Below are 22,755 nucleotides of genomic sequence, written 5' to 3'. Positions count from 1 at the left end.
TGCTTTTCCCCATCACTTACCAGCCCGTTCTCCTCTTGGATGTGTCATGGAATTACAGAATTATTTAGGCTGGAAAAACCCTCCAAGATCGTTGAGTCCAACCATTCCTCAGCACAGCCAAGGCCACCACTAAACCACGTCCCCAAGTGTCACATCCACATGGCTTTTAAATCCCTCCAGAGATGGTGTCCAGCCTGTGCCAGGGCTGGAGAGCCTTTCAGTAAGGAATTTTCCCCTAATATCCAACCTAAACCTGCAATGGCACAACTGGAGGCCATTTCCTCTTGTCCTGTCCTTTGTTCCTAGGGAGCAGATCCCAGCCCCCACCGGGCTCCATCCTTTTTCCAGGGATTGCAGAGAGTGAGAAGGTCCTTCCTTTTCTCCACACTTTTTTTCCCCAGGTCCTACAGCTGCTCCTCATCAGATTTGTGCTCCACACCTTTGTCTTCCTTTAAAAAATCCAAATATCCTTGGGATAGGCCCATACACAGACTCCCTGCACCATTATCCCACCCTGAAGGTCCTTCCCTCTGTGTCCTTCTCTGCAGGCAAGAGGAATGAGCCGCTGGAAGACACCTTGGTGGAAAAACACTTTGTTTTGCTGTGGCGCGGCCCTGAATTCCATGGGAAAGCTCCGGCTATGGCCAGAACAAGGAGCTGTGCTCCAGGGAAAAAGGATGCATGGAATGATCTGATTATCTGTGAGTAGAAAGCATCCTTGACTGGAGGAAGGGAATTGGAAAACATTCCATCCTGGATTTGAAGCTGTTGGTCTAAGTCTTTTTGGAAGTGTCCTGGCTTAACCTGTTAAGGTTCCTCACTTCCTCGATCTCCCTCAATTCAGTGGGAGAGGGACAGAATTAGGAGGAAAAAAAAGTAAATTTGGATAATTTAGATAAAAAACTGTTTAATAGGACAGAAAAGGAAGGGTAAATAATGATAACAATCCAAAATTCCAGAATGGTTTGGGTCGGAAGGGACCCTAAAACTCATCCAGTTCCAACCCTCCATGGACAGGGACACCATGATGCCCTGAAGCTGGAGATGGGATGAAGTTGTGGAGGGACGAACATGGATGCTCCTGGTAGTGATGCAATCAGCCTACTCAAATCCACGGGATCATCCAGTGGGAGGTGGGGCTGCAGGGAGAACAGGGAAATTTGGACAGGGAGAGAATCCGTGTGTCTCCTTAGAGCAGACCAGATATAAAAACATCATCAGTATTCTTGGAATTGGGTTGGGATGGAAATGAACATTTCTCTATGCATTCCAGCAGATTTACTCCTTGGAAAAAAAGTGATGGATGCCAATTGAGCAATTGGCTCCCAACAATTGGTTGCAATATTTTGTTTCAGTCGGGAGCGCTCCAAGTTGGCTCCAAGTTTGGTCTTTTTTTAAAATTCAAGATGAATTTCAAGAGTTGTACTCGGTTGCAAAATGAAAATGTCTCTTTTAATGCATTTCCCTTCTATTTTTAATTTCTTGGAATCAAGAAGGCAATTTAAGCACTGAAAATTCAACCGAATTGAAATGTGGCTGAGAAATGCATCAATATTGTTAAAACTCCTTTTTTTTTTTTTTTTTTTTTTTTTTTTTTTTTTTTTTTTTTGGCTCTAAGAGATTTTTCAAAAGAAAACTTCTCCCCAAGCTCTGCTCTCTGGGAAATTTGGAGTGATAAATTTTGTAGTTACGGAAGACCAATGGATGTCTTTGTGGAGAAATCTGGGAGAAGAGCAACCCTCCTCCCATCTCCTGATTTCTGCCTTGTTCTCACTGAGGAATTGCCTCTTGAGTTCAGTGTTTTCTCCCAGGTTTCATTTCTGGAAATTAGCTGTTAAGAGGAATGAAACTCTTGGATTTTCTCCTGTGTGAGGATCCAACTCTCTGCCCATCCATCTCTCTCCATTTCACAAAGATAAAGCAGCTGTTTTGTCCAGCTCTCCTTATACATGGGAAATAAATCACGGGAAAATGAAATGTGGCGCTCTTGGAGACAGTGGTTGAGTTTTGCCTGTTTTTTGGGGGGAACAAATCCTGAAGCAAGGAGTTCTGAGACGTGGAGTGGGGTCTTCATGGTTTTCAGAGAGTTCCTGGAAAGACTGGGCATGGATTAGACCTGACAAGTGATCTCTCCACCTGGGACAAACCTCTGCCAAGCATGAAAGGCTTGAGGTGGCCAGAGTCAACTCTTCATCCCTGGAAGTGCTCACAGAAAGGTTGGATGGGGTTTGGATCAACCTTGGGATAGTGGAAAATGCTCAAGGTCTGGTTGCTCCAAACCCCATCCATCTTGGCCTTGAACACTTCCAGGACCATCCCCAGTGCGTCCACTCCTCATGGGAGAGGCAGCACCTGATGTTTGTTTTGGAAACACATCACACTTTCCTACCCCCATGCATGGAATGTGACCAGTCCATCCCAAATCCCAGTGCTTGTTCTGTGGGAACCAGCAATATTTCCAAGAATTAATGGGAAACCTGTTCATCAGCCCAGGAATTTAATCGGAATTTGATAGGAATTTGGTCTGGTATTGGGTGCCAATTGTTTTCATCTTTGCCCTTGGTGATGTTGATGGGAAAAGGTGGATCTGGACCCCATGTGAGGCTGAAATTTCATTCAAAACTGGGCATGTGTTTTGTTGGAATAGGATTTCTTTAGGATTAATGGGTTTTCCTCCTCTTCTCCGTCACTCTTTATATCTGGAAGATTCTCCTTCAAGGAAGGCTGAAGGATACAGCCTTTTCCAAGGCTCCTTTGCTGTTTCTGACAGGACTAAAGCCAGTCCTGCCTTTAGTCCAGAGTAATTTTGAAAAAAAATAAAGCATTATGGATGCCCTTTATTTTTCCAGATGGGACTAAGCCATCCACAACAAAAGGATCACCACCTTATCCCAGGGGACTGTGGCATCAGTCCTAAAACCCTGTGGAAGTTGGCAGTGGATATCAATAATTATGGGAAAATAAATTATAAGGGTGGTACAATTATCCCAGAGCCAAAGGCAATAAACCCAGACACACAGAGTTAATGTGGAACTTTAAAGAAATCCAATATTTTAAGGTGGTATTTCCCAGGATCCAAAGAACCCTCGGCCAGCCCCTCTGGAGTTCCAATCACACTTCAGGTCACTGGAAATTGTGATAGAATCTATATTTGCTTTTGTGGGATGAATAGGAACATTCTCCCTCTCTACTTTTTTCACTTGGAAAAATCTTTTAAAAATAATTAAGTTCATTTTCTTCTCTGATTTTTAGGTTCCTGATGAGGGAACCTAAACATGCCTGGTTTTATGATAAATAATGGCAAAAAAAACTCTCCCAAGAAGCTTAAAAAAGAAAAAAAATCATCAAATCAAATAGGATATATTAAAATCTTCCATAATTTGGGAGAAAAGATGAATTGGATAAAACTGAAGCAGGTTTTTTGGGAAATTTTCCTTGAGTAAGTCTGATTCATTGTCCTATGGAAATCTTTCACCTCGTACATCCCAAACATCTGGATGGTAAACCTCTCCTGGGAAGGAGATGGGAATAGGTGGGAAAGGATTAAGAGTGGCTGGGAACAGGCTGGAGGTGTGGTGAGAAAATTGGATATGGTCTGGGAGGGACACAATCCCTAAGGGTGAATAAACAGACCTGGGTCCTGGGGAAAATCCATATCTGTGTGGCTAAATCCCGGAGCAGGATGATCCTATCCAATCCAACAGGAAAGTGGGATTTTAGGGGTGTCTTCTTCAGCCTGGAGGGCCCATCTGGGGCCCATCTGAATAAAGTGAAAACTTTAATTTTCAGAGTTTTGAGGGAGATGCAGGAGATCCACAAATGTAGGGTCCTTCCACCTTTTTTGGCCTTCACAGCCAGGATAAACTGGGAAAACAAACCTGTGCTGGAAATGCCAGATTTTCCAGTGGATCCTTTCTTTTCCTTTCCCCACACTGAAGAACTGTTTTTTTTCCCATGTTTTTGTTTGTTTGTTTGTGTATTTGGGTGTTTTGTTTGGAGGGTATTGGTAATTTGTTCTTTTTTTTTTTTTTTTTTTTTTTTTTTTGTTGTTGTTGTTGTTGTTGTTGTTGTTGTTGTTGTTGTTGTTGTTGTTGTTGTTGTTGTTGTTGTATTGTTTGGGTTGGTTTTGGGTTTTTTTTTTCCACGGTGTTATCCCTGGGCATGTTGATTATGGGATGTCACTCAGTTTGGGTTTCAGCTCTCCCAGCTATGGTCACTTTATTGATTTGTTTCCACAGAGGAGTGGAAAATCAGGAAACTGCCTCTGGACTAATCCTGGAGTTGCAAATCCATCCTGTGAACTCAAAGGAAGGAGCCTTATTCCATTCATTTCTTGATTCTGAGGAAAATTACCATAGAATCCTGAAATGATTTAGGATGGAAAATCCCTCTAAGATTGTTGAAGTCCAACCATTCCTCAGCACAACCAAGGCCACCACTAAACCATGTCCCCAAGTGTCACATCCACATGGATGTTAAATCCCTCCAGGAATGGTGAGTCCACCTCTACCCTGAGCCGGGTCACCCTTTCCATGAAGAATTTTTTCCTAATATCCAACCTAAACCTCCCCTGGTGCAGCTTGAGGCCGTTTCCTCTCATCCTGTCTCTTGTTTCTTGGGAACAGATCCTGATCCCACCTGGCTGCCCGCTCCTGTCAGGGAGTTGTGGAGAGCCAGGAGATCCCCCCTGAGCCTCCTTTTCTCCACGCCCCTCATCTCCCTCAGCCTCTCCTGGTGCTCCAGCCCCTTTCCCAGCTCCATTTCCTTCTCGGGACATGCTCCAGCATGTTTCTCTAGTGGGAATATTGTGGGAAATGCATCAAAAGCTTTCCTAAAATCCAGCAAGATTCCACAGCTTTCCCCTAATCCATTAAATGTCACCTTGTCGGAAGCTTCACATGTGACCCTTTTTGGGGTGCTGCTATTTGGGACTGATCTTTTTTTTTTTTTTTTTTTTTGGGAAAAGGTGTTGCCTTCCCAAGGGATGCTTGACCATGGTAAACCCTTTTTCCACTCTGGAGGCTTTTCTTTTGGAAAGGGCAGAATCCTGACTGAGAGAAAACCCCGAAACTTTCCATGTCACACCTTGTTTGGCACCCTCTCAAAGCTCGGCTGCCTCTCTTTTCCCAAAATCTTCCCATTCCTGCTGTGGCTCCTAATGAGGATGGAGAGACTCATTTAGGATCCTGGATGTCTTTATAACCCGAGCCCCCGGCTCGGAGCTGCTTCTCCTGATGGTTTTAATCTCCTCATCTGTCTTTTCTGGTCAATAAACTCCCTCTCGAATCAAATTGTTACCGAACATATCCCGACGCTGATGTCCATCGGACTCCAGGCTCCTGCAGATAATGGAGTTTGTCATAATTAAGTGTCCTGCCTAATTAATTGAGTGGTCAGGATGCTAATTAGCCAGGTTTATTGAGACTGGAGGAGTATGAAGGGCAATACCGCAGCTCATCAAAAGCGCTGGGGCTGGGGATAAAGTGCAGCTCCCTTCCCTCTCCAGACAAACCCGTGGCTCTGGAGATTTATGGATTGGGAGATGGGAGTGAGCAGGGTTGTGCTGGGTTTTGTTTCAGTGTGGTCAAGGTTTCCCAGCCTTTGCTCCCGTTTTCCACACGTTCCTGGAGCTCGTCCATCACTACAGCCCTGGCTCAGGTGTCTCCTCATTCCTCACCCGACTCTCGTTCCTGCATTCCCTGCTCAGACAAAGCAGGACTTCAATAGGAATTTGGGACATCTGATGGCTCATATTGACATAAGAAATTCCCTGAGTGGAAGTTCCTTGACTTTTCCTGTCCTGTTTTCCATCCCCTAATTCCCAATACTCAAATCCTCTCTCTCTCTCTCTCTCTCTCTCTCTCTTTTTTTTTTTTTTTTTAAAGCATTAACCTGACCTGAATTCTTGAATTTCCTGGTCTATCCCCATGATCCATAAGAAAAAAAAGATTTGTCTCTTTATACCCAAAACCAGGACAGGGATTTTCATAAAGAAATCAAGAAAAAAATTTGGGATCATGCAGCCAAAGGAGGATCTTCATCTGGGATCTGGAATGAAGTCCTGGCTCTCTCACTGGGTCTCCGGATTATTTTAGGAAAGTGGCCTTCGGGAATTTGAGTGTTGTATCCCAGTTCCTCAACCAAACGAAGCCCAAGAAACCCTTCAGGATCCCTCAAGTTTGTTTACATGAGTGCATTGGGAAGAGAGGGAGTGCACTTAGGAAATGAAGGAATGTTCAATATGGATTTGCAATCCTCTATTTTGCAGCATGAGGATTGGATCATTCCCAGAGGGATTGAAGTGAGAATCTCCCTGGGAGACACCCCAGGAGAACCAGGCCAAGCTCAGTACCTGTGTAGGGAGAGAGGAGTTTTTATTCTAACTTGGCTTTTCTTTGGGAACCTTTGAAACTAGAGAAGTGGGATCTGTGGAGGCCAAAAATGAGTGTGGGAAGTGCAGCTGGAAATCTAGGAGTAATCCTGGAGTTGGGGATGCAAGAATTCCTTAGGATTACAGCCTCCCACATGATACAGGTGGTCTTTGGCGTTCCCCTGGGAGATCTTTTTACAGAATTCCCTATATTTCTGGGCTCAAGGAACAGAGAGTCAAAAGCCTCTCATGCCTTAACTCATTTTCCATCCTTTGCACGCTTAAAAACATGGATTTTGCCTCATTAAAAAATTGTTTAACATCCCATCTTTTTTACTCCAAGTGATGAGATTTTGGCTCTATTTTAGCTGGAATAATTCTGTGCCCAGGAAAGATTCATCCATCCTGCCCAGATTTTGGGGGCAGCATCCATAAAAGTCCGTAACTCCTGCTCTCCAGTATTTACTTCGGTGGCTTTGGCATTGGAGTTTGGGGAGACTCTGTGGGGAGAGAAGGCAGGGATGAAAGCTCTGGAAGAAAACTTCCCATGCCTTGCTTATTTTGAGAAATTCCTGGTGGAGGTGGCTGTGCAAAGGCCAAGACTTTCAAGGAATAAGAACAGAAGGAGGATGTGGAGCTGATTGAGACAGATCCAGAGGATCCAGAGGAAATACTCCAAAGGCTGGAACCCGTCTGCTCTGGAGTCAGGCTGGGAGAGCTGGGAATGTCCAGCCTGGAGAAGGGAATATTCCAGGGAGATCTCAGAGCCCCTTCCTAGAGGGGCTCCAGGAGAGCTGGAGAGGGACTTGGGACAAGGGATGGAAGGACAAGACACAGGGAATGGCTTCCCACTGCCAGAGGACAGGATTAGATGGGATTTTGGGAAGGAATTCTACCCTGTGAGGATGGTGAGGGGCTGGGATGGAATTCCCAAAGAAGCTGTGGCTGCCCCTGGATCCCTGGAAGTGTCCAAGTCCAGATTGGATGGGGCTCGGAGCAACCTGGGATAGTGGAAGTTGTCCCTGCCTCATGGTACCAGATTATCTTGAAGGTCCCTCCAAATCCAAACCATTCCATGATTCCATGATTATCCCTAACTCACAGCATATTCCTTGAAAAAGGAATAGTCAAATTCCTCATAGTAAAATTCCTCACTTTTTAGTAGAACTGCAGGAATTTGGCTCCATGTCTGAAAATTAAAGGATCAAAGTGATCCGATGATCCATAATCCAATCACTGAATGGAAGTTGGAATGATCTGTCCAGACAAGGATTGCTCTGCACGTCCCCTGTTCCATATATTCTCTCCCAAAATATCCAAACCCAAAACTCTTGGGGATGAGACGTAAGATTTGTGTATTCTCCATGTCCTAACATTTAGGGAAAAATTAGTTGTGTAAATTAGGAGTTAAGAGGTTTTCCTGATAATTTTCCTTCTTCCTAATGGGATAGGCTAAATGAGGATGTAAATCCTGGTCGTAGACATATTAATGATATTTATATTTATTTATAAATATTTATAATTTTTTTAATATTTGTTTGGGTCTAATAATGCCAAAATTTGGCCAGATGATCCTGATTTAAGGATTTGCCTTAAAATCCACCTGGATGTGTCCTGTCCCACTTTTCCTTTGTGGGAAACCGATCTTAAACAGAGAAAAAAAACACCGTTAGATAAATACATTAAATAAATGACAAAAATTAAATATAATTTGCATTAATTGAACAGAGCTTGCAGAGCATATTCCAGTGGGAGATTTCTGTTAGGTTAGGGCAGCTTGATAGAAATTAGGGAAAAAACAGCTTTTGCCAGGACACATCCCTGTATTTTTATGGCTTTTTGATGAATCAGGAAGGTTCCTTTTGATTTTATGATTTCCAGGATATTTTAATGGACAGGAGCATCAAAACGGGGATGGCTTGAGGGATATTTTTAGGAACGTGCCTTCCACGAAAATTCCATGTATTTCTATATATACGCACACCTAAAAATATAATTATAAATGCATTCCTATTTCCTCATGTATTTTTTTATAAAAATAAATATAAGTATGTGTACTTGGGATGAAGCAGGAGAGGGAATTTGAAAGTGTGACCTAGCCTAATTCCAAAATATCCCTTTCTTGATGCATTTTCAGTCCTAGATTTAGTAAACCAGCTTATTCCTGGTCAAATTCCTGAGGTGGTACATTTTGGGATTTTCTTTTCTTCGCTCTGCAATTCAGCTCCCCACAAATAGGTTATACCTGGATGAGGGAGGCTGTCGGAAGTGAATTCTGGGAGTGTTTTAAAGTGGAATTACCCCATTCCTGAAATCCTTTACTTTGTTCTAATTGCCCAAAATCTAATTCCAGTTTTATTGGAATATTATTGTGTATTCAGGAATGAGAAATCTTCTTCCCCCTCTTCCCAAATTCAGGATTTTAGGGATAAGAAATAAAACTAGCTGTGGATTCCTGATATCCCTCAGTTCCCAGCTGGTCCGATGAGATCCTGGTACCAAATCCCATTTCGAGGGATAATTTTCCCACCTGATGGATGCTTTTTTTTTCCTGGAAAAAAAACAGCTGAAGGCAACACTTCTCCCCACTCCAGGAATCTCCTTGGGGTGTCTGGGTTTAGAAATAAATCCCAGGGTGGCCGGGAGATCCCGGGATGGAGAGAGGGTGGAATTAAGTCCTCGAGAGAAGAAGGAATTTCCACCACTTCACACTTCCCTGGTGAGGCGAGGGCATAATTTTGGGAATATAGTTGATATTCCAGGGAGGAATGTTCCTAAGACCTCTCTAACATCCCAATCCTGTCCCTCCCCAGGGAGGAATGTTCCTAAGACCTCTCCAACATCCCAATCCTGTCCCTCCCCAGGGATGGGAACATTTTTCCAGCGTCACCCCCAGCCAAAAGATGTTAAACAGCTCTGCAGGACCTCCCACCTCCCTCCACCCATCTTCCCTTGGATCCATCTTCCCTGCAATCGCTGCACTGCAAGCAAACAGGATTTGTTCCACTCCAATCTGTCAAGATTGGAAGGCCTCAAAGTTGGTGGAGACGTTTTATTAAAGGTTTCCCAGGGGCTGGAGAAGGAGAGGCGATTTCCTTCCAGCTCCCATCCCTGTTCCGTAGCATGGGAGGGATGAGGGGGATTTCTCTTCCTCCTCTGCCAATAAAAATTACATAAAATCCCTCTTCTCCATCCCCAAATCACCACCCAAAAGGGATCAGTGTTTGTTATCCTCCTTTTCCAGCTGCAGGAAAAGGAGAAAGGTGACAGCGTGGGGACAGATGAGCCTCATGTGCCACCCTGGGACATCTGAGTCCAAACACCCCAAAGCTTTTAATTTCAGGGAAGAGGGAGATGTCTGCACAGAGCCCCTCGGGAGGCAGATTTTGGAATCAGACAGGGTAGTTCTGGGAAGGTGGTGGGAGTGAGATCACGGCTCTGGAGGGATGCCAGCCCCCTCGGGATTGGGAGGTGGCATTTTGTGCTGGCCAAACCACTCTGCTCCACTGTGACACTTCTGGGGGAATTCGGTTCCCTTAGAGCCCCTCTCCTTCCTCATTTTTTCCACCCCCAAAATTAATTTCCGGAGTTTTCACACCCTGGGAAGAGTGGGAAGCAGGGCAAGGTTATCCAGAAAAGAGGTTACAATACCTCTTTTCCAATACCTCCTCCTCATCCAGATGAGTGCTCCTGGGGCTGACTCGTTTTGGATAATCTGGAATAACTCCAGGGAAGTCACCAGGGATGGCAGAGGAGCAAACCCAGCAGGAAGTGAAACAGAAATTAACCCTTGGCACATTCCCATGGATTTATCTGAAGGCAAAGGATTTTATTACACTGGCTTAAGTGGGCTTTGGATGGAGCCTCTGGAAAAAGGTTGCTAGAATCCTTCCTGAGCTAATTAATCAAATATCTAATAAATAAATCACCTGCAGTCACAGCCAGGTGTCTGGAATGGAGGCGGCAGAGCTTTGCGCAGAATTCCAGGCTTTGTATCTTGGAGATTATTGTTATTTAATTATATTGGAGCTGCCTTTGGAAGCTGGTGGGCAGCAGGTACCAGGTGAGAGCTCCCTGCTTTATTCTGAGGCAAGATTTGATCTCTCTGTTCCAGTGATGAATTTTCCCTGATGAAATTAAACTTATTTCAGATTAAGGGGTGGGGGGGGGAGAAAGAAAAAAGTGTTTTCTATTTTGAGCTGCAAGAGAAGTGAAGAACTAACTCCCTACTGAGATTAATTCTTATCATTTTAAGATATGATGACAGATAAAAAAGAACTTCAGAGCTGATATAAAATGAGATTCAGAGCTTTGCAGGGGAAAAAGGGCAAATATTTTGGGGGAATTTTCACGGAAATACCTTCCTGTATTTTTGTTGACAAAACATGGATTTGAAAGGCTTTTGATTGCCCCACTCACACCTGACAACTGTACAACTCCCGGGGTTAATTTTTAGGGATCGTCAAGGAGAAATAAAAGCCAAACCCATCACCAGGACAAGAGGGAGAAGGATGAGTTTAACTTCCCCTTTTATTTTGTTTATTAACATGGAACGTTTCCCTCCTCTGGATTCTGGCTGGAGATTGCAATTCCTTTCTTTCTGAGCACTGAACTCCTGCTGACTTCCAGGCTGAAGCTCTTTTCCAGCCTCATTTCAGCACCGTTGGATGCAGGAGAGTGAGGATTAGAGCACCAGAACTGTGAGGATTTTGCTTTTTTTGGGTCGTTGGAGGCTCTACTTTTCCTACCGGTGGTGTGGCCTCCATCCCTGGGCATCCTCATCCTCATAGCAGTGATTTATGGAATGTTACCGGTCTGGATCCTGTTCCCAAGCAAAATTCTTAGACACTTGGTAAAACTGAAATTACATCCAGGACAGGATCCCTCCCCTGGCAAGGCAAAGCCAACCCCATTTCCTTATTTTTCACATTTTAATTTCACTTCTCAGGTGCTGCTGGGTTTCTGGCTAAAGAAGAGAGCTTTTCCCATGATTGTGGAATCGTTTGGGGCATGGGAGATTGGATGTGACACCTGGAGCACCTGGAAAATCATCTAATCCCCTTGTGACAATGTAGAAGGGAGCTGGAGCTGGATTTCCAGCAGCTCTGCCTGTTCGGAGTTTCCCAGGTGCCTGAATTTGTCTCTTACCTGTGCAACCAAGAGAGGGCAAGAATCCTTCTCTTCCCAGCAATGGCAATTAACAGTTTGGATTAATTACCTGCACCAAAGGTGTGGCCTTTTTCATGACACGTGAGCTCAAGGCTAAAATTCTGAGTGATGTCTGAATTTCTCCATCAGAATGAAGACCTGGCATCCCATTAAGTCTCCTCTCCCTTGCTCCACGTCAGCCTCCAGAGGGGAATGAGGGTGGGATGTTTGAGGATGGAATCACAACTAATGGGGGGGTTTGATACCCTCAGATGAAAATTTGGCTGGATACAGGCTGGGAGAGCTGGGGGTATCCAGTCTGGAGAAGAGAAAGCTCCAGAGAGAACTTAGAGCCCCTTTCAGTGCCTGAAGGGGCTCCAGGAGAACTGGAGAGAGACTTTGGAAAAGGGATGGAGTGACAGGGCAAGGGGGAATGGCTTTAAACTTCCAGAGGGCAGGGATAGATGGGATATTGGGAAGTAATCTTCAGGTGTGACCGTGGTGAGGCACTGGAATGGATTCCCAGAGAAGCTGTGGCTGCATCTGGATCCCTGGAAGGGTTCTGGGCCAGGTTGGATGCGGCTTGGATCAACCTGGGATAGTGGAAAATGTTCCTGCCCATGGCAGGAGGTTGGTCCTGGATGATCTTTGAGATCCATCCTAACCCAAACCATCCCAAGATTTTTTGATTCTGTTGTGTTTTCGCCCAGGAGGAAACAGGAGCAGGATGTACAAGGAATAGCCCTTCCATTCCTATTCCCAGGAGGCAATTCCCAGAGCATTAACCAGGAACGGGAATGCTGGACAAGCCTCCTGTGAGGCTGGGTCTCTTTTTCAACTTCTGCTCTCGTCCTTGGTGCACAGAGAGTTTTGGGATGAAGGTGGAGGTGCTGGAACCAGAACACAGGAATGACTGAGGCTGAGACAGGATCCCAGGGAAGATCCCACAAACTCTGCCTGTCTTTCCTGCCTCCTCCAGTTCTTTATCACTGCCGTTTTCCCTCTCTGCTTTCCTTGAGCTCCTGGCATCATTCCTGGCTGCCTCTCCCTGCTGGTGCCCGGCCCTGGCTGGATGAGGTCAGGGACAACAAGAAGGGAAACAGGAGGAAACCAGGCCAATTTGTCCCGCTCATCCCTGTCTCCCTATCTGTCATCCCCAGTCCAGATCCGCTTGCCCTCCTTAAACAAGATCTCAACTGACCGTAAGGCTTCTGTCACTCCACCAAAATCAAACCCCTTCCCTCATCAAATCCCTAATCAGCCGGAACGGCTCCGTTATCCGTGCGAAATTGACTCTTCTCCGCTCCTTCTGCTGACCGCTGCCCTTCAATGAGCCGGCCCCGGCTCTGACTCCGAGGGCAACATCTCGTCTAATTATATTTCCCCTGCCTTTTCCAAATCCTCTCAGCCGCCCGGACGAGCCCAGGTATCGAGGAGAGAGTGGGAGGATTAATGGGGAAGCCAGGCGTGGATTGCAGCGGGAAAATTTGCGGCCGCGCGCTCCCGGCTGGTTTGGGAAGGGTGATTTTGAGGCAGGGATGGGAGAGCTCCTGCTGCGAGGTGGAGGTGGTGGCATGGTGGGACCTTGAGGGTGACAGCGTGGCAGCCGTGTTCACCCCTTTCCAGGAAAAATTCATTTTCTTCTGGCCAGTGAAAAGAGAGGACAAAGGGATGGAGGGAGGACAGGGAAAGTTTTGAGCTCTGGTGGTACCACACATCCTCCATGATCTGATTTTCCAAGAGAAAAGAAATATCCCTGTGTCCACAACCAGCCTTGAAACTGTCTTTGTGTTAATTGCCTTAAGATTCCCCTAAAGCAATCAGAAGGAGGGGCTCAGGAAAAAACTGGGATATAAAAAGGGACAACCACAAGCAGTGGCTTAGGAATGCCACAGGGATCTGCTTTCCCAGGAGAGCAAAAGATCATTGGAGAAGGATCCTTTGCTGTTGGCCAGGCTGGCAAAGAGACACTAGGAATTCTGAGATCATGGGAAAAAACATGTGAGGATGGACAAGTGTACAAATCTGGGATGATATTCCAATCTCTATGGATGCCCTGGGATCAGGGCAAGAAGCTGCATGGAGATGGTGGGAATGTGAGAGGGCAACATTCAGCTAATCCAGCAGGAAAAACCCATCCCTGAGTGGGTCAGGATGTAGGGAGGGATGGAATTTATTCCACTCTCCCCAGTCCATAGGATTTTCCCCATAATGCCACGTTCCTGCCAGGAACATCTCAGTGTCAGATCTCGGGGCTGCGTTTTTCAGCCAGGAGATGGGAATGGATTTAGCGAGGAAGGGGATTTGATTCTGTGGAAATAAACTCTCTTTGGAAATGGAATTAGTGCGGGATGTTTAATCAAAGAAAAAGATGGATTGGCAGTGGGATAATGCCAAGCCCTGGCCACAATAACCACAATTTATGGCTTGTGTTGCCACAAAGTCAATTTGGGTTTAATTTCTCTGCTTTGCTCCAGCTCTGTTTTCTGGCAGCTCTGTCTGATGGAAGGTGGGTGATGGGAAATGCCTGTATTTCAGAATTCAGAAACTGGAGGTTGTTTTTGCCGGGGATATTCAGGATTCTAGTCCTTTTCCTGCCACCTTTGGGGTGACCTTTCATGGCAACAGAGGTGAACATCTTCCCTGGCTCTGGGAGAATTTCCTGGGGCCAGGGAGTTGCTCCTTCAGGTGATTGAAGATCAAAGCATGGCCTAGCAGAGCCCACAGTTGAAGCCTTTATTCCCTCTGTTCAGCCCTTCTGGGGAAGAGGAATGGAGAAGGAATGGAGGTGAATGGATGTGTCACCATGGATATGAACCCGATGGGAATTGTGTTTTGAGTCCTGATGGGAATTCTGATCCCTGCCTGGGGATCATGCACCACCCAAGTGTGTTTTTACTGACCCTCCCAGTTCCAAGAATGGCGTGTGCTGGGGGTAGGCAGCCACTGTAATCCAGGGAGAGCATTTCCAGATCCAATCCTTGGGCTCAGCCCAGCTTTCCTCTCCAAAATCCTGGGATAAGTGAGACTGGAAAAGAGCAAGAGGACTGTGGGCAACCTGTTTTAACTCCTGACCACCCTCCTCATCCTATCACTTTTCCTTGTGTCAAGCTGGATCCTCTTCCTTATAAACTTGGATTTTTTCCCTTGGAGATGGATACACTGGAACCCAGCCTTGGGATGAGTCAGTGAGGCCAGAACCCATCCCAGTTTCTGCTGTGGAGCACAGCTGGTCATGGATATCAACCCCAGATCTGACATCTTTCCCTGGATAACTCCAGAAGTTGTGGCCTCCTCTTGAGCCACGAAATTAAAATTGGGGTCCCACATCTTTGGGACTTTGCCATAGCTCACTTGCAGAATTCCAAGGGAAGAGGGTTCTTTCATTCCTTTCCCTTCCAGCTTTTCCTGCCCCGGTGCCCAGCTCCCTGCAGAGGTGGGGGGTCAGGTTCATGCCTTTAGGAGCTTTTCCGTTTGTGCAGATTTGAAAAATAACAGGAAAATAAAGAAACCACTTCCTTTAATTCCGTGGAACAGACCCAGTGAGTTCCAATCCATAAAATTTTATAGACAACAATAAACCAAAAACGTTGGCCCCTCTATTGAGTTGTTTAAGAGGCTGTTGTGGCGTTTTCCTGCCTTGTCATTCCCGTGCTCTGCAGTGGGCATATAAATCACCTGGAACGAGTGTAAGACTCGAGCTCAAACACATCCCAGATAGAGGGGAAGGAGCAGGATAATCCATGGGCTGAGCAGCTCATGGCTCTGGATACATTTCTCTGGAAGTGAATAAAGGATATTTGCCAAGTATTGAACCAGTTTGGTTGTTCTCTGTCATTCCCTGATGGGAATTTACTCCTGATGCTGACCCTACAGGCACTGCTAACCTTGATCTGATCAAGGATTTACAGGAGCAGGAGGGAATGTTCTACACAGTGGGAGATCAAGTGCCAGGTTTGCCTTCAATAACTGAAATTTTCTGGCCAAAATAATTATTTCGTTAAAAAGAAAACCAACAAAATCCCACCTACAAAAAAGCCAAAACAAACCGAAAAATCCTAAAATCTATTCTTGATCAGCCCTGCTTCTAATTCCCTAATATTTTTCACCTTTTAAGCCAAAATTTCTGACTCTGCTCTTATCCCAACATAAACACTCCAGAACCACTTAAAAAATAAAGATGTCTTCAACACAATAGCAAAATGCTATGTTTTTTTCTCTGTCTCTCAAATTCACAGGAAAAATGGGATTCTTTTCCTCTGAGAAGCTGCAGAGTAATACTGGATAATGGAAGCTGTTGTTCCAGGACATAAAAACATGGCATGGGATGAGCCTTCCAGGGGAAGACTTAAATCAATAAGCTTTGAGCCTGGGAAAATAGGACATTCATTGGAGACATTTACAGCCAGCACAGTTTTTTCTTTTTTTTTCCCCCTTTTTCCGATGTTTTGCATGTGAGGAGGGATCCTTTCATCTGGATTATTCCCTCATTAAAACCAAGGGCTGTCAGATTTGCTGCCAGGATCAGGGTTTGGCTTCCTAAAAATGCTCCCGTGGGAAGCTGTTCCTTTGTGAGGGTTTTAGGTAGGGCTGCGCTGAGATTCCCAACATTAGGGGGACATTCCCCATTTTTAAAGTGGATTTGAAGGGTTTTTAGGATGTTCTACCTCCCAATCTGCCCAAGATAATTTGAACCAGAGGCTCCATCCCTGGAAGTGTTCAAGGAAAGCCTGGATATGGTGTTTAATGCTCTGGCTCCTGATGGCAAAAGCTGGAACTTGATGATTTTGGAGTTCTAAATGGTTCTGGGATTCTTGGAGCACCCTTGTAGCTTCATGCTACAAGGCAGAAAAAAAGCCAACTTCATCTCGGCCCTTGGATTGGATAAAGAGCAGCAAAACCACCCTGGAGGTGTTGCTGGTCAAAGGATCATTCCTATGCATGCACCTGGGAATTCTTCCACTGCCTGAATCTTGCTATTTCCCAAACTTTTTAGTGGATGAGGAAAAGACTGTGGATGTGTCTGCCTAGACTTTAGTAACATCTTTGGTGATGTTTCCCACACCATTCTCCTGGAAAAACTGGCTGTCCATGGCTTGGATGGATGTACTTTTTCTTGGAAAAAAACCTGGCTGTGTCCAAAGAATGGCAGGGAATGGTGTTAAATCCATTTGGGACTGGTGTGGTGCTCCAGAGGGTTCAGTACTGGGAATAATCTTGTTTAAAATCTTTATTAATGATCTGGATGAGATCATTAATGAGGGAATCGAGGGAACTCTCAGGGTTGGAGATGTCACCAAGTGGGATCACTGATCTGCAGAGGGATCAGGACAGGCTGGATCCATGGGCTGAGGCCAGTGTGATGAGGTTTAACGAGGCTGAGTGATAGGTCGTGCCCTGTGTCACAACAATCCTATGGACTGCTCCAGACTTGGGGAACAGTTGGCTGGAAAGCTTCCCGTTGGAAAATTGGGAATGCTGGCTGACAGCAGCTGAACATGAGCCCAGGTGTGTCCAGGTGGTCAAGGAGGCCGAGGGCACCTGGCTTGTCCCAGCTGTGGTCACAGGACCAGGGCAATGATTGTCCTGCTGTGCTGGCACTCCTGGGGCACCTCCAATCCTGGGGACCCTCCTAAACTGGGGTCAGTTTTGGCTCCTTCACAACAAAAAAGACTTTGAGAGGCTGAAGAATGTCCAGAGAAAGAAATGGAGCTGGGAAGGGTCTGGAGAACCAGGAGTGGCTGAGGGAACTGGAGCTGGAGAAAAGGAGGTGCAGCAGGGAACTTTCTGGCTCTCCACATCTCCCTGACAGGAGGGTGAAGCCAGGTGGGAATTGGGCTCTGTTCCCAGGGAATATGGGACAGGATGAGAGGAAATGGCTTCAAGCTGTGCCCAGGGGAGGTTTGAGTTGGATATTTGGAGAAAAATTCCTCATGGAAAGGAGGTCAGCCCTGGTAAAGGCTGCCCAGGGCAGTGGTGGAGTCACCATTCCTGAAGGGATTTAAAAGCCATTGGATGTGACACTTGGGCACCTGGTTTAGTGGTGGCCTTGGCAGTGCTGGGATAATGGTTGGACTCAATGATTATTAAATGTCTTTTTCCAACTAAAGGAGCCCATGATTCTTTTTTTGGGGCCGCCAGTGAAAGGGCCAGGATGAGATCCCTCGAGAGGTTCTGTGGAGAAAGATCTTCACTGGTGGATTTATGGTGGAAACCTGGGATGCTGCTCCCACATCCAACCCTCTCATCCACACCCCTCATACCTGACAGTTGCCTGGACATTTACTCCCAGAGATAATTCCTAAATCCCAAATCCCCTAAGAACAGAGAGTAGGTCCCAGGAATCCCAAACCACTCAACCCTGCTTCCAATGCCCATTTCCTTTATTTGCTCCTTTTCCCATGATCTGTAAAGGGAACTTCCAGATTTTTCTTCCATCTGGGACCATCATGGTAGGGAAAAAACACTCAGGAATGTTGTCCCCATGTCCCCATATCTGCAGTATTTCCTTGTGCTAAACTTTTTTCCCAACTAATTTGAGCAGTCGGCAGATTTTGTGTCTAATGAGCTATGGAGGGCACGGGCAGTTAAACATTCCCAAAGTGCCTGGATAAACCCATCCCATCATCACAACGACAGGGAGATTAAGGCTCCAATTAAAAGGAGACAGGGCAGTGGCCAACCGTGGTCAGCCTGGGTTCCTGAAGAGCTGATTTGGGGAATGATTGAAGCAGGAATGGGGTGGGAGCTGAGGGAGGGAATCCTATAATTAGTGCTGGGGTGGTGCTGTGTATCTGTCCCTGTTTGGTGAAGGATTTTCAAAGTGGACAAATGGGAGGGGGAAAAAAAATCCTGCAAAGTGTTTGCTTTGGTGACATCAGATCCTTGTGGAATGGATCAGCTGCAATTCCAGGAGCTCACCTCTTTCCTGAAAATCTGCCTTTCTCCTTCCTCTGACATCAGCACCAGTTTCCCCTCAGTCTCCAATCCCTTTCTCCTTCCTTCTCCCTTTCTTCTCAAACTTGTCCTGTGCACTGCCAGGCAGGAAAATGCAATGCCCTGCATTGTGAGAAAGCCTTGAGCTGCTTTATTCTAAGGATAAGACAGTGAGAGAGGAACTGCTGACTGAGATTTGCCTGGAAAATCCCAATTTACCTGATGGGAAGTTGGGAAGAAGACATTGTCTGTGTTTGTAGAGATGTTGTAATGAAGAGTAGCACTGGGAAACTCCAGGAGAAATGAATAATTCTGTTTTCAGACACGGGGGAAGTAACGGATGGGAGAAACCAGGCACAGGAATATTTCCTTCTCCAGTTGTTGCAATCCAGGCTCTGTTATCGCGGAAGGAGCAGGTCTGTTCTGGGAGAAGGCAAAGGCAGGGATTGAAGCTGTCCAGGAGTCCAGGAATCCATGTATCTCATGTGCCTGTGCTGCTGGACTGTGGGAAACAGTTTGCTAATGTTCACCCAAACCTTTGCAACCTCCTTCAATGTTCTTGTTACTCCATACGGAACCCTGGAATGGTTTGGGTGGGAAAGGACCTTAGGATCATCCCATTCCACTCCCTGCCATGGGCAGGGACAGTTTCCACTTTCCCAGGTTGCTCCAAGCCCCATCCAACCTGGCCTTGGACAGTTCCAGGGATCCAGGGGCAGTCACAGCTTCTTTGTGAAACCTGTGCCAGGGCCTCACCACCATCCCAGGATAGAATTCCTTCCCAATTTCCCATCTAACCTTGCCCTCTGGCAGTGGGAAGCCATTCCCTGTGTCCTGTCCCTCCATCCCTTGTCCCATTTCCCTCTCCATCTCTCCTGGAGCCCCTTTAGGCACTGGAAGGAGGTCTGAGCTCTCCCTGGAGCCTTCTCCAGGCTGGACATTCCCAGCTCTCCCAGCCCAGTCTCCATGAAAGAGATGCTCCAGCCCTGTGATCAAATTCGTGGCCTCTGGAATTGGTCCAACAGAAACATCTGTACCTTCCTCAGGTTCCTTCTGCTGTTCCACGAGAAGCAAAGGAAAAATCCAGACAACGCCTGCTTGGAGAGGATGGACAATAGGGACATTTCTAGGATATAACAATTTAAAGTGAAGTTTCTAAGAGAGGGAAGAAGAGTGGGAAAGGCTCAAAAGACAAATAATTCTTGATAAAAAAAAAGGCTCAAAGGACAAATAATTCTTGATAAAAACGTTGATCAACAGAAATCTCTCCAGCTCTTCAGCCACAACCATGACCAGAATTTTGGAGCGGAAACCTGCCCGGAAAACAGGGATTAACTGAAATTTCAGTGGCCATGTAGTTTTCCAGGGATTTAGTTGAAAGTTAATCCCGTGCAACTTCGAAAGGATCGCAATTCACTTACCCAGCACTGCAGGTATTTAACATCATGGCATCACCTGCTCGCGGAAAATCCCGAAACAGTTCCTTAGATGGGATTGCATTCCCTTGCCAGGTACCCTGACTGGCCCATTGTGTGAATGGGGAGGTGAGTCTGGGTATTTCTGTCCCAAAACTCAGGAATTCCTCTCCCGGCTGAGCTCCTGACCTTGAATATCTCCAGGGATGAGGCATTGTCCATCCTCCATTTTACAGGCTCTTGTAAAAGGAATTTACAACCAAAATTTACAACCAAAGTTCCCAGCACTTGTGACCCTGCAGGAGTGGAATGTGAAGCGTCTTCAGGGACAGAGCTGGGGGCCATGGAAGTTTTCCCATGGGATGCCAAGGGGCAGGAAGTTTATCCACACAGTCCTGACATTCTGGTGATGAACTGTCCCATCCTGGCTTAGGGAGGGATCTGGGGTTTCCCCCCCTGTCAAACGCTGAGAACTGGGACTTCATTCCTCACCACCATCACTGGAAGGGAAGCAGGGCTTTTCCCATCACCAGGAATAGCAGACATTCCTTATCCTCCAGGGATTCCATGACCACTAAGTGAAGGAAACCCAAGGCCTCCATTGAGATGGGTGAGTGGCTGTCTGGAAATGCAACTTTTTTTAGAAATTCCAGCCCTCACCACAAGCCAGAAGGAATAAAAAACCAACCTGGGGCTACCAGAGACCCAGCTGAAGACCTTGGTGTAAGATCTGCACCTCTGAGCCCGTCCTTTCCCCTGGATTCACTCCAACCACAAACACCTTTGCTGTACCCCTCTGGAATCAAAGGATCCTCAGCAGCTGAATCCATGAGTGATGGGAGAGCAGCAGCCTGGCTGTCCTGAGCCTCCCACCCCTGCCCGTAAATCAGGGAAGAGGAGCGGATAAATCAATCCCAGGAATCGACAGGCTGGCACTGGGATGTATTGTTGGTTTATCAGTCAATAGATATTGACCGGGATCATGTTCCCTGGGTGATAATCCTGCCCTCAGGAGGGAGCCCACACCCCCGTGGAAATGTTGGCTGTGGAAGCTCTCAGCGGACTGAGAGAAAATTTGGGAAGAGAGGTTGGAAAAAGAGGAACAATGGGGAGAAGATCAAGCACCTGGAAAGGATCTACGGAATGTTGCAGAAAAGGAATGATGGTGGAAGAGGAGGAGAGGAGACACGGATGTGACAGTTTGTACTTGTGACGTAAAGACAAGGAGAAGAGTCCACAAGAGCTCCACAGACACTTTCCCAAGGCCAATGAGGAATCCAGGAGCCCCAGTGCTCCCAGTTCCCTCCAGACAGATTGGAAGGACAGGCCTCAAAACTGGGATTTAAGGATTGTATCCCTGCAGGAGGGTCGGCACTAGAACTGGTCCCATGTCCTTAAATCTACCATGGCAAACTGCCCAATCCCTGCCAAAATTCCCCCAAAAGGCCAGGTCTGTGCAAACTGGTTCAAACCTTGCTGAGGAAGGAGCTCTCAGGCCTAAATCTCCTCTCATTGTCCATGGTTTTGAAAGTCCTCTTGACAGGCAAGAGTGGACATCTCTTTTTGAGAGAGAATGGCTTCTGGGACTGGTGGAATTTCCTGGGCTCACAAGGTCATTTTAATCCCAAAGAAATTTGGTGGCATTGTCAGGGTAGAAGTTGCTACCCTGTCCTATTTCCACCGTGGTTGGGAATGGAACAGAATCTCGTTTTAAATTAACTCCCTGCTTTGAAGAATCCAGAGAACCACAAAATCATTATGGTTAGAAGACACCTCCAAGATTATCGAGTCCAGCCTTTGACTCATCACCCAGCCCAGAGCACTGAGTGCCACGTCCAATCTTTTCTTGGGTACCTCCATGGATGGAGACTCCACCTCATCCCTGGGCAGTCTCCTCCAATGCCTGATCACCCTTTCCATGAAAAAACTCTTCCTGGTGTCCAACCTAAACCTCTCCTGGCACAGCTTGAGGCCATGTCCTCTTGTGCTGTCACTGGTTGGCTCCCACCTGGCTCTACCCTCCTGTCAGGGAGTTGTGGAGAGCAATAAAATCCCCCCTGAGCCTCTTTTCCTCCAGATAAAGAGCAGCAGTGATGGATGAAGCCTCTGAACTGGTGCAGAATCATTTCCTCCCTCCCTTTGCTCTCTTCGAAAGAAAAAAATAAGAGAAAAAAAATAAGAGAAAAAAAAAAGGAAAGAAAAAAAGGAAAGAAAAAGGGAGGGGGATGAAAGCCTGTCAAGTCGTTGCACGTGACACCCCCAGCCCATGTTCACCTTGGCAGATGGCAGGAGATCATTGCTTAGCGCTGCATGTTTGGCATCCCACAGAAACAGTGAGGACGAGGTGGTGGATCCGGAGCCGTCGGCAGCTGCTCCGGTACCTGCGCCGGGAGAGGGAGGTGCAGATTCCTTTCACACCTCCCCATGCACAAACACTTTTTTTTTTTTTTTTTGGGAAAGGCAACTCGTGGCGCATCTGTTTGTCCCCGCCACCCCCTTTTTTCTCTCCCCTGGTGACTCGCGGTGCTGGCTGGCGGGTTGGAGGGTGTTGCTCGTCTTGTCACCAGCTCGTGTGACAGGTGAGGAAATGCAGAGTTGTGGAGGTGCCAAGGAGGTGCTCCGGGGCTTTCCCGCTTCAGCAAGGGGGGATTGGGGGAGGCGGGTGGGAAAACAGAGCAACATCTGTTCCCCGTCTCCACTTTGCAAAGAACGGGAAGATGAACAGGCAGGAGACAGCGGGAGGTGGGAGTTTTTCTGCCCAGAAAACCAGGGAAGTTTCCCCTCTCTGAGTTTCCGAGGGTTAAGGTTCACCCAAGCCTAAAGTGACCTCTCCATGTCCTCTAAATACCTGGAATAAGGAAAGACCCAAGGACTTCTCTCAGAGAA

Source organism: Sylvia atricapilla, chromosome 1 (genome assembly GCF_009819655.1).
Source record: "Sylvia atricapilla isolate bSylAtr1 chromosome 1, bSylAtr1.pri, whole genome shotgun sequence".
Classification (NCBI taxonomy): Eukaryota; Metazoa; Chordata; class Aves; order Passeriformes; family Sylviidae; genus Sylvia; species Sylvia atricapilla.
Note: the sequence above shows the minus strand (reverse complement) of the source record.